General features: G+C 30.8%; 1 long non-coding RNA gene across 1 annotated transcript; it reads right to left on the bottom strand.

Annotated features, from left to right (window-relative positions):
- Positions 1-540: 540 nt before the first annotated feature.
- On the bottom strand, positions 541-1619 carry LOC115886798. Its single transcript, XR_004050946.1, has 3 exons — positions 1247-1619; positions 1119-1193; positions 541-710 (listed from the first exon to the last, which is right to left on the bottom strand). It is a non-coding gene; the product is annotated as an uncharacterized LOC115886798 (long non-coding RNA).
- Between the last annotated feature and the right edge of the window lie 9821 nt (positions 1620-11440).

The following is an 11440-nucleotide window of genomic DNA, read 5'->3' as shown; positions in this document are numbered from 1 at the left end:
GTTGCTATTCATTCAGAATAGTGGATTTTAAATATATTTGGTAGTTGGATGGTTTAACTATTGTAACTATAACTACTTTTAATAATTCTTTTTCTCAATTCTTTGCACTATAATTTGCATCCCACGTGTATTGTAATATTTTCCTTTGAATTTCTCTGGTTTCCTATTGTTCCATGGCTTGAGACGTAATGTTATAGCCCTTCCAGATCCTCATGTATATGTCCCTTTTCCTTGTAGTCCAATCCCAATAGAACCTTTCTCTTAGCTTCCTCTCAAGTTGGTAGTTGCCATTCATTAAGAATAGTGGATTTTAAACATGTTTTGTACTGGATGGTTTAACTACTGTAACATCATAAATAAATTGTATACCAACACATAATGGCCAAAACTCTCCAACAGACTTATATTCACAATCCTCATCAGAAGAAAATATTTTTGATCCAAAGTTTCTTTTTCGTTATTAGAATAAATTGCCTGCAATTTGTTAATTCATTACAACATTGAATGAAAGATGCAAAGTGATTATACATACTATAATAGATAAATCTTCATTTTAAAGTATGTGATAGATCTGCTTGCTTGTAGGATCTAGACTCATAAACTCAATAATTTCTTTTATTGATATAACCAATAAAGTGGTAATGCTGAAATTTTGTTTTTGATTTGAGCAGTGGGGTCCATTATTTCCATTATTTGATGCTGTTATTGCTCTACAAAATGTTGATCTTTATCAAGGGATGTTTATGTGTATAATATTATTATTTATGCGTATAATAATACTGTATGATCGAAAAAACACGGCGTCCAGTTAATTATGGATTTCGACAACGAAAATACTTTTTTAAAAAATTTTATTTTTCATAAAGTATGTTTAACAAATACAATGAATACAATAGCTAAGAACAGAATGACAATTTTAATGCGCTTGGTTATATTTATAAGTTCGGTTTCGCTCGCGTCTTCGTGGGAAAACCATGCTATTTCCTCTCACATAACTAGTTGGCTTGGAAATGAACATCTCGATGACATTCTCCATATCATTTTACATATAAAATGACAGCAATCTTCATTTCATAGGCATCGCTGACGCCGTTTTTATTTGATCAAATTGTACTTACGTGTATAATATTCATTTAATGGTTCCTGTTTTAGTTGCTGGTGTTCATATTTTGGTTTTTTATTGTGTTGTTGCTCTATAAAATGTTAATATTTATGTGTATAACATTACTTTTTCTGTGTATAATACTTATGTGTATAATATTCATTTAATGGTGCCCTTCTTGCTTGTTGCTGTTGTTGCAATTCAGAATTTAAATTAACCTGAGGCAGTAGGTAGAGCTTCATCCTCCAATATTTTCCTATGTAAATACTGAAGTGGACAGTATTTCTGATGACAATTTTATCATAAAACTTTAACATCTTGTTCTTTAAAATGAAACTGCCATACCTTATCTGTAGATTTTAAAGCAATATCTAAATGCTTTTGACCATCACTGTAATCTAATTCTTGTCTGAAAATCAATACCTAATATTATCCTGATGATTTTGATTTTTGATAGATTATTAAAATACAGCACTTACAGTTAACTATATTTCTTGAAAGTACCTACAATTTTATGTATTTCCTACTTTTACTTGTTTAAAAAAAATGCCAACAATTTGTGCATGTCTGTCAAACTTTAAAATCATTAAAAATAAATTTTATTTAGGTTGTAACTTTATAAAAAAGGATTGTAAAAATATACTTTGTAACATGTATGTCAATAATCTTACGAAAAAAATGTTTACTACACTTTTGATTGACTTCAATTTTTACATATAATACAAAATAATACAATACTGAATTATATTATGTATTTTACATACCGTAGGCTTTGCCTTTGCTCTTTATTTTTAGATCAGTTATTCAATCAACTTCTGCACCACACACACTTTAACCTATTGTTAAATAATAAATAAAGCACAAAAATATTGATAAACAATAATTATTTTATATTCAAAAAACTCTGTCTGGAAAAATAAAAACAAAATTTTTTTGGGTAATGTTTGGTTATATTTATTTTTATTCTCTTATCTATGGTTACTTTTCATTTTTTAGATTCATGCGTTTTTAGCGCCACTGTGGTTATTTGGCGAACCCTTATTCTTCCCATTTTGTGACCACCTTTTCAATAAAAGTCCCGTAAGAGTTATTTCTCCTTAACTCTGCACTCCATAAATATAAAGAAGAAAGCTGGGTCATCTATTTGGTGGTGGTGCTCGCTGACTTTCTTCTAAATACTTTTTCCTTTTTCTATAAAAAGTTGTAGAGTATTTATATACTTTTTTCGTATACATCTTTTTTTCGCTTTACACAGTAAGTAACACACAATAGATCTTTAAGGTCGCGGTGACTAACTCCCCCCCTAAACATTCTACATTCTACACAGTAAGTACCACAGAAAAAATATCTAACCAATTGCTCTGTGACAGTACAGTACAGAATTTTTTGAGGTTAGGTGTAGATAATTCCCCTTCCACAACAAAAATCGATATCGTCGCTCTCGTCGCCGTAATCCAAGGTAGTAATTGGTTATAATTTTGAAGTTGCTTTGGGTCGTTTAATGAAACGTTGTATTACGTTGTAGTTAGCATGTACTTACACTCGTTATTTAAAAGTACGTTGCACAACGTTGTACTACGTTTGTTATTCTGTAGTACAATAAACATGCCTTCTAGCGACGTAATGCCAACGGTATAAAACCCAACTTCTAACAAAGTTGTGCCCTACAACGTTTACCAACGTTGTTAAGGGTCAAAATATACAACTGTTTAAGTGCAACGTCGTAGCGACGTTTTGCCTAAGTAATTTGAGGTTTGGGTATTCATAGAGTAGGGAAAAGTACCAATTTCAACGTTGCGCGTAGTCAAAACTAGTCGGAATTTTGTTACTTGGGAATGCTAAATGTAGTATTTAATTTTATTAATAAAATTGATATATTATACAAAACTGACAGCATTATACGAATTATACAGAAAATAAAATAAATATTGATAAATATTTTTCCAAAATGGCTCCTTTATTTTGTTCAATAATTTCTAGTTAAAAGTTTATACAGGAATAAACGAAAATCATGTATTTTAGTCCCACCTACGATACACGTATTTACACAACCGAATAAACAAAGTATCCAATTTCCGTACAAACAAGTAGAAAGAATAACGTAGTTGAAAAGTAATTACAGGAAAATCAGGTAGAACATATAACCGAGATTAGCAAATACAAAGTTTAATAGTAAATTAATGGCAAACTTCGAACTGAACAACTTCTGAAAGCTCCCACCGAAGCTTGTTTAGATTGATATATAAACTTCCGTTTGGGCATTAAAATTCTGTTTTAGCAATGGCCAAAGTTGGCTTTGGCCAACTCGCTGCATTAATAGTGCAATTTGTAGGTTGGATTGGGATTATTTATCAATAAGTTTTAATTAATTTCTACGTATTGAACAGTTTAGCGTTAATATCAGGAGAATAGAACTGAAATTTAGGTTTGCCGGAATATACTCATTCAAATGGCTAGAATTAGAATAACAAGAAATAAACAGAAATCAGTCTCTGTTACAGCGTATTAATGTTCTATACAGGGTGATTCCTGTAAGTCGGTCATGCTTTCGGGGAATGATAGAGGACGTCGAAATATTAATTTTGATATAGCACTATGAGTCGGAAATGCCTCTTACGCAAGATACAGGGTGTTAAAGTTTTTGAAAAATTAAATATATTCTTTAATAGTTAAAGGTATCGTTATAAAATTTTATTATAGGAGTCTACCAAACAGAGACACTTTAAATGTAAAAAGAAGAGGTTTTAGTTTCAACCAGTGGCGTAGATGTGATACGCATCGGGTAATTTTTGCAAAAAAAAACAGTACGCCACTTATAAACAATAAAATGTTTAGAGTTTTTTTTAATTACTCGATTTATTTCCAAGCAAAAATGTATCTTGCAACTTTCTAACACCATTTTGTCACAATTTAAAAATAAATACATTTCTTAATGAGAATCTTTTCTCTTTAAATAAATTTTTAAAAAATTATAAATTTAAACTAGATTTTTTTTATTGTTAATAATAAAATTCTTAGGTTTAAGGTAGTTATAATAATTCGCATATTTAAGATTCGCTCTAAAAAGTTATTTATTTTTAAATTGTGACAAAATGGTGTTAGATAGGAGAAAGTTGCAAGCGACATTTTTCTTCGAAATAGACCAAGTAAATAAAAAAACTCCGAAATTTTTACTCTTAATAAAACAATACACTATTGTTCGGAAATAGTCATAAGTCGAGAATGAAATTAGTATTATGTAATGTCAAAGTGTAAAGTACTTACTGCAAATCAAAATGTCGGTAAGAATTTGGAAACATACAACCGTTTCAAAAAAAATAAAACATTTTGTTTTCTGACAACGATTATAGATTCTCGGGTATGAAGATATAGTCTCTATATCAGAAGAACCTATGTAGTTCTGTACTAGTCTGCGAATGATATGTATTCGAACAGCGAATTTTTGTCACTTATACATAAATTTTAAAATAAATTCTTGCCTTTAGCGGTCTTATGGATTCACACCAAATTACTTTAAAAATCGGCTCAACATTTAAATTGATGAATAGGTATTTTTATTAGTGATGGGAATAATCGAATTATTTTCACCATCGAATAATTAGTAATAATTCATATTTCACAATCGAATTAATAATTCGAATTATTTAGTAGTATTATAAATTTAACCTAAAAATAAATTCGTCCCAGCTAGCGCTCGTCTAGGGGCTATTTTAAACAAATCTGAACCATTGCCATACCTATATTCTATCACTGAATAAAAAATAAAAAAAAAATTCTTTATTCAATGTATTCTATTAACTGTGCCGAAGCCGTTTAATAAATTAAACCATAATTTAAAGTTTTAAATTTAAAGGTGCCGAATTTATGATTGTTTCAATCTAAGGTTTCAATTCCTATTGAAAAGCTCATATCTAAAATAAAAGCTTCTTCTAAAACGATATAAGTATGTCCTTGTTTACGTGCGGTTCGTATTTCTTTTTATTTTATCAGTTGCAATCAATAATTATTTAGATAAAAGAAGAAAATTAATTTTAGTGTTCGGTGAAATTTGGGTGAGATGGAAATGAACCAAATAATAGTAGTATTCTTTCGTTCTTAACGAAATGAAAATTTTCACTTAAACTGATTTATTCCTACGTGGTATAGGAAATAACAATGATTTCTGGATTTTTCTATATCGGATCGTTCCTTTCTTTGTCGATTTCCTTTATAAATCAGTTTAAGTGAAAATTTTCAGTTCGTTCAGAAAGAAAGAATACTACTAATAGTACTATACTAATTACTAATATTCGTATTCGTCCATAAGAGGTTATGTTTTATGTTCATTTGTAATTCGGTTACCACAGATATAATATAAAATACTACTAATTTTTATCTCGATTATATCGAAAAAGATAATTCGAATTAGTTAGTTTTAATTTACTATCGAATTAGTCGTATTATTTAATTCGAATTTTCCCAACACTAATTTTTATACAGTTTTATAAAATTTACAATTATTTTTCGATTTATTATCTGTTATATCTTTTATAGAAATATTTTTATAGCTTTCTAAGACAGATTTTTATAACTTACAGTTATTTTTTGATTTATTATAAAATTTCAATAAAATTCATTTTTTGATTTGGTAAAAAAACATTTCATAAAATAAAAAAAAATAATATTTATAAAAAACTTACCAGAAATGAAACAATAAAAAATAAAAATATATAAAGAAGTATATAAATTATATAAGGAAAGTTAAATAAGATGCAGTCAGCCATGAACAGTATTGTTTCGCATTGCAGTCATTTTCGTTTCACAGGAATGTCAATAAAAATACAAAGAAAAATATATTAAAAAATTCTAATCTGATAAATTACAAATGAACTTAAATTGTTATATTTGTCAAACGTATTTTGAAACAACAAGGAAATTTCTGAAATAAACATCATTACACAAATATCATAGATAGATATTTAACTTGAACTATAAAAACAAAATGGCCAGAATTTAATTTTCTAAAAGAATTTCATCTGGACGGTTTATTTTCCTTCATTGCATTTCAGAAGAGAATGCAGAAAGAAAATTCAACTTTTGCCAAGCGCGTTTTGTTCAGCTTCTAATTTTCCAGAGGAAGATGTAAGTAAAACTTATGCCTAGAGATAATTGAGAAAATAAAAGAGATGAAACTAAACTTTATATTTTTCTATTTCCGCATAAAACCTAACTTGGAGCGAGCGAACTGTATTATTTTATATTAAACATTTAGCTTCTAACTAGTTTTAATCAAATAAATTTCTAAAGAATATTGATCACAATTTCTTACGTTAACTAATACCCAAATTATTATTTTTTATTAACCGCTACTCGAGCCTTTACGAGATACGGTTTGTTTTTGGTGATGCTTGAGCAATATATTTGTTTATATTGGATTGCATTAAAAAGCATAATACGTTTCATTAATTGCATGCAATGTTATAGAAAGGTGCCGGGTGGCATAGAGGTACAGGGTGGGTCAAATTCGACGCTTTTAAATGGAAACACCCTTTTTTATAAGAGATAGACAACAACTAATATCGGTGTCTGGAGCTCAATTTTCGTCAAAAACATGATGGTGAAAACCGCATATCGATATCTGTTACTGTTTCGGAGTTACGAGGTGTTTTTCAAAAATATGCATTTTTAACAAATCGCTGTAACTTTTTGCTATGGAAAATTTTGTATTTTTTATGAAAACATTTCCAAAGCACCTTTTACGTAGAATTTAATGGTTTAAGTATAATTTTTGTGTAAAATTAAATAATTTAAGAATTATCAACAAAAAAAATATAATTTTTTTATATGGGACACCCTGTATATTTTAATTTATTGAAAAGAATTTAAAATTACCTTTCCAAAAATATAAATACACTTGATATTTTGCTCGATTCCTCTTCGAGATATAGAGTATATAAAAATTCACCCGCTTTAAATAAGTAGGCTTTGAACGGCACCGGCTGTAATGCAAAAAAAATTATAGCTGTGGGCATCAATTAAAACGAAAATAATATTTGCTATTAGAGATGCAGAATTTTATAACAATTTAAAGTATATTTAACCAACATCAACACATTTAAACTATATCTAATAACAATAAAAATAAATAGCAAACCAAGACATGAGATTTTGCTTCAGATGTTCGACATATCGACCGTCTACTCTTATGGACAGACGGGACAGTTTTGGAAACATTTCTCGCGGAATTCATTAATTCAGTGGGGGTGAAAGATACCCTCTCATACCTGCTAAGTATTTCTAATTCTTGTCTAGATTATACGGAAGAATACGGAACCTTTATTCTTCCGCAAATATATCCATAGGATTAGATCCATGGGCGCTAAGTCAGGCGGCCTCAACGGCGAACGGCTGGGATCTTGGTTGGCTATTCAATTATTCTTGAAATTGGCTGCAAAAATTTGCTGATAACTTCAGCGTTCAGAGGCAGTGCGTCGTCTTGTTGGAAAAATACGTTTTCGAGTTCCATTAAGGGCATATCATCAATCAGTGGTCCAAAGCCTACTAGTTTAAAGTGGCGAACTTTTAAAAATTCTGTATTTCGAAGGGGTTATAACAAAATATCAAGTGTGCTATATTTTTGGAAAGGTAATTTTAAATTCTTTTCAGTTAATTAAAAATATAGAGGGTGTCCCAAATAAAAAATCAATTTTTCTGTTGATAACTCTTAAATTATTAATTTTAAAAAAATTATACTTAAACCATTAAATTCTACGTAAAAAGGTGCTTTGGAAATGTTTTCATAGAAATACAAAATTTTCCATAGTAAAAAAGTTACAGCGATTTGTTAAAAATGCACATTTTTGAAAAACACCCCGTAACTCCGAAACGGTAACAGATATTAATGTGCGGTTTTCACCATCATGTTTTTGATGGAAATTGAGCTCCAGACACCGATATTAGTTTTCGTCTATCTCCTATAGAAAAGGGTGTTTCCATTTAAAAGCGTCGAATTTGACCCACCCTGTACAGCTCTCGTCCCAAGGTTGTGGGTTCGAATCCTACACCCGGCATTTCATCAGCCAACTATTTTTAATAAAATAAAAATAGTTTGGGTATCTAGGTCGACTTAGCCTTAAATGAGTACTTGGGATTCACAATCCCTGAAGTCATAATAGGCGGTTGAAGCGTGGTGCTAGCCACATTACCTTCCTTGTATACCGAACGGCTCTAGCATGGCAACCTGTTATTATTATGTGCACGGGTGCTATTATTATTATTATGTTATAGAAAATGTATCAGAAATAAGAGCAAGTATTTTAACTGCTAATATAATTCGACCCCAGAAACACTCATATGAGGTTTTTTGTAAAAACAATTGTTGAAAATTTTAAAAGACTTTTTAGTACCACTTGTTTATTCCATTTGAGATTTCTCTACGGTGAATCTAAACCTTGCAGTGTTGCCATCTCTTACATTATCCATGTTCAACATATTTGTATTCACTGTAATTTTAAATTTCTACACATAAAATTACGAGTATTAATTTTAATCATATCAGTGTCTATTACGAATAATTCTAGAAACAAACCACATATAAATTATTTTTACGCATACCACATCTTTATATTTCTTTTTAACTACATATACTTAAAAAATAACTCTTAACATCGCCATATTATGAAGTATTTTCAGTAAAAAACAATCTGTTTAATATTTCGTTTGTATTTACCCTTTCAATGAAAACCAAACAGTGTAAAAAAAATATGGGGTTTACTAAAAGCATGATATAAATTGTATGTGTATTTTAGTTAAGTGTAGTAGGTATTGCGATAAAAAATTAAAAAAAAAATTCACCGTTGTTACCTCGATCTGCCATCAGTATCTTTGTTTTGATGTTGTAGATGAGTTTCTTTTTATTTCCTTTTTGTGTGACAACAACAAATATATTTTAATTCAGTTGAATGTTTTATATCTCAATTTTCTTTATTTTTTTATTTGTTCCTTAATTCTAGTTATTTCCTCTACTGTAGTTTCTACAAAGCGTAATAAAACCATCCACAGTGTGTATCAAGAAAGATGTGCCATCCCTCGTGGAAAGATTTCTGAAGTGAAAATAAGAATCATATTTTATATGAATATATCTCCGATTCTGCTTTGTTTTGTAGCTACAGGGCTTCAGTGATACCTAGAGCACAATCAAAACAAAATAATGGTATTTAAGATAATTACAAAAGACCTAAGTATTTTTTAAATACTGTTACGAATTCCTTGGGTACACTACTGTTTAAACCACACGATACAACAAAATTTTCCAACTATATACTCATTTTACACTAATGAAATAGAACCAAAACTAATTATTCGAAAAACCTTCGCGAATTTGTCACAATTCGTTATTGCACAGATTCACAGACATTCTTTTCAAAAATAAACTGAACTGTGGAGCGCCGGCAGCACCTTAAATACCTCATCGGATGTTTCGCGTACTTCCGAGAATTATTTGTCGTATTATTTTTAGCTCTATCAATTTGGTTGTCTCGTTCGGGATTTTCAAAAAAAGTCTAATGATGGCACGCTACTTAATTCCCGAAAAATGTCTGAACTCGTTTGAACATGTTGTTTTTTACCCTAACTTTAAAACACCCTATACCATAATTTCGTGTGTGAATTTTCCTAAAATATAATTTTACGGTTAGAACCATGACTTCAGAGCATTTTGTTCTTTGATTCATGTCAATACATGTTTTGGTTAATTTTTAAGAGTGAAATAAACTGATCATGATCAATTTGCATTTTTTCACTTATTTGAGTAATTTTATTAATATGACGAGATAGTTTTGGTGACTGTTCTCGTAACGTCATAATACCTCTGCGTTGGATACTATATACTAAATTAAAAAAAATGTTAAAGACTAACGACACAGCCATCATTAATAACCATTAATAACGATAACAGGACTAACGATATTAAAGAAAACATCTGTAATACACAATACAAGTATACAAACAGATTTTTTTAAGTACCCTAATGCTTTGTATTGCCTCCTTTGACTGCTATAACTGCCAGTATACGTCCGTTCATAGTGTCATTGAGGCTGCATATATCATATTTCGTTATGTTTTTTACGTTTAAGGACCAAGCGAAGTTCATTCAATAAAGCTGGTAACGCTTCGCGACCTCTAACTCTCCTTCCAAGCATTTCTCAAACGTCGAACATGACAGGTAGTTTATAGTAGCATATAAATTTGCGTGCATAGAAATCGATCCACTGCACAGTAAACTTTTGACTTTCTTTGTGTCTTTTAGAATCTATTTATCAGACCAAGAAAAAAATATGAGCTGTTTCAAAGACAATTTAACATGCTTTAATATGAGTATAAATTTATCCAAAGTACTTATCGTTTATATGCGTAGCAACGGGTAAACAAATGAAGAGGTTTTTGTGTTGTGGTGACAATAAGAATAAAAAACTTATCAAATATTCCAATTCCTACTTTACTGTTACTTTGTAATAGAAATTTGCACATTGTTCTTTCATTGTTTGATTTGTTGTGTTTCATTGTTTGATTAGTGATTTAATTTAATGCATACATCACGGAAAAAAGCTGCCAAAGTAATCGCTTTAGTTGAAAATGGACTTAAACAGAGCTGTAGCTCGGCAACTGCATATGATACACGGAGCGGTTCGAAGTGTGTGTGAATGATATGAGGAGACACGATCCTTTCGTAGGCGACCTGGAACTGGTGGAAAGAAATATACAACGGATCGTGATGACCGCTTTATTGTGTCAACAATATTAAGAAATTGGCATCTTAATGCTATTCAGGTGCAACAACAGCTCCGTGAAACACGAGGAGAGACTGTTAGTCAGAGGACAGTAAGAGGAAGATTGAAGGAAAGTAACATGACCCCCAAAACACCCGCAATTGGTCCAAAACTTACCCCAGCTCATCGTCAAACACGCCTGCCTTTTGCACGGAACATCTGAATTGGCCACTAGAACAATGGGAATGTGTTTTATTCTCAGATGAGACCAGGATATGCCTCTATGGTACCGACCGAAGAAGAAAAGTGTTCCAGAGGCCAGATGAGCGATTCGCAGAATGCTGCATTGAGGAGCGAATTGCTTATGGAGGTGGTTTCTGCATGATCTGCGGTACAATTTCTATGACTGCGCGAATCGACTCAGTTTTTATCCGTTGGGACGACCGTCGGCACGGGAGAAGAGGTTTAACTGGTGCTAGGGATATTGAGGAGATTTTAGAAGTTCATGTGGTACGTTACGTCGACTACATTGGAAGCGAATTCACTTTTACGCATGATAATGCGAGAGCACACACATCAAGAATCGTACACG

Source organism: Sitophilus oryzae, unplaced genomic scaffold (assembly GCF_002938485.1).
Source record: "Sitophilus oryzae breed Bouriz unplaced genomic scaffold, Soryzae_2.0 scaffold_497_pilon_pilon, whole genome shotgun sequence".
Lineage (NCBI taxonomy): Eukaryota > Metazoa > Arthropoda > Insecta > Coleoptera > Curculionidae > Sitophilus > Sitophilus oryzae.
The sequence above is the reverse complement of the archived record's forward strand: the minus strand, read 5'-3'. Positions and strand labels throughout refer to the sequence as shown.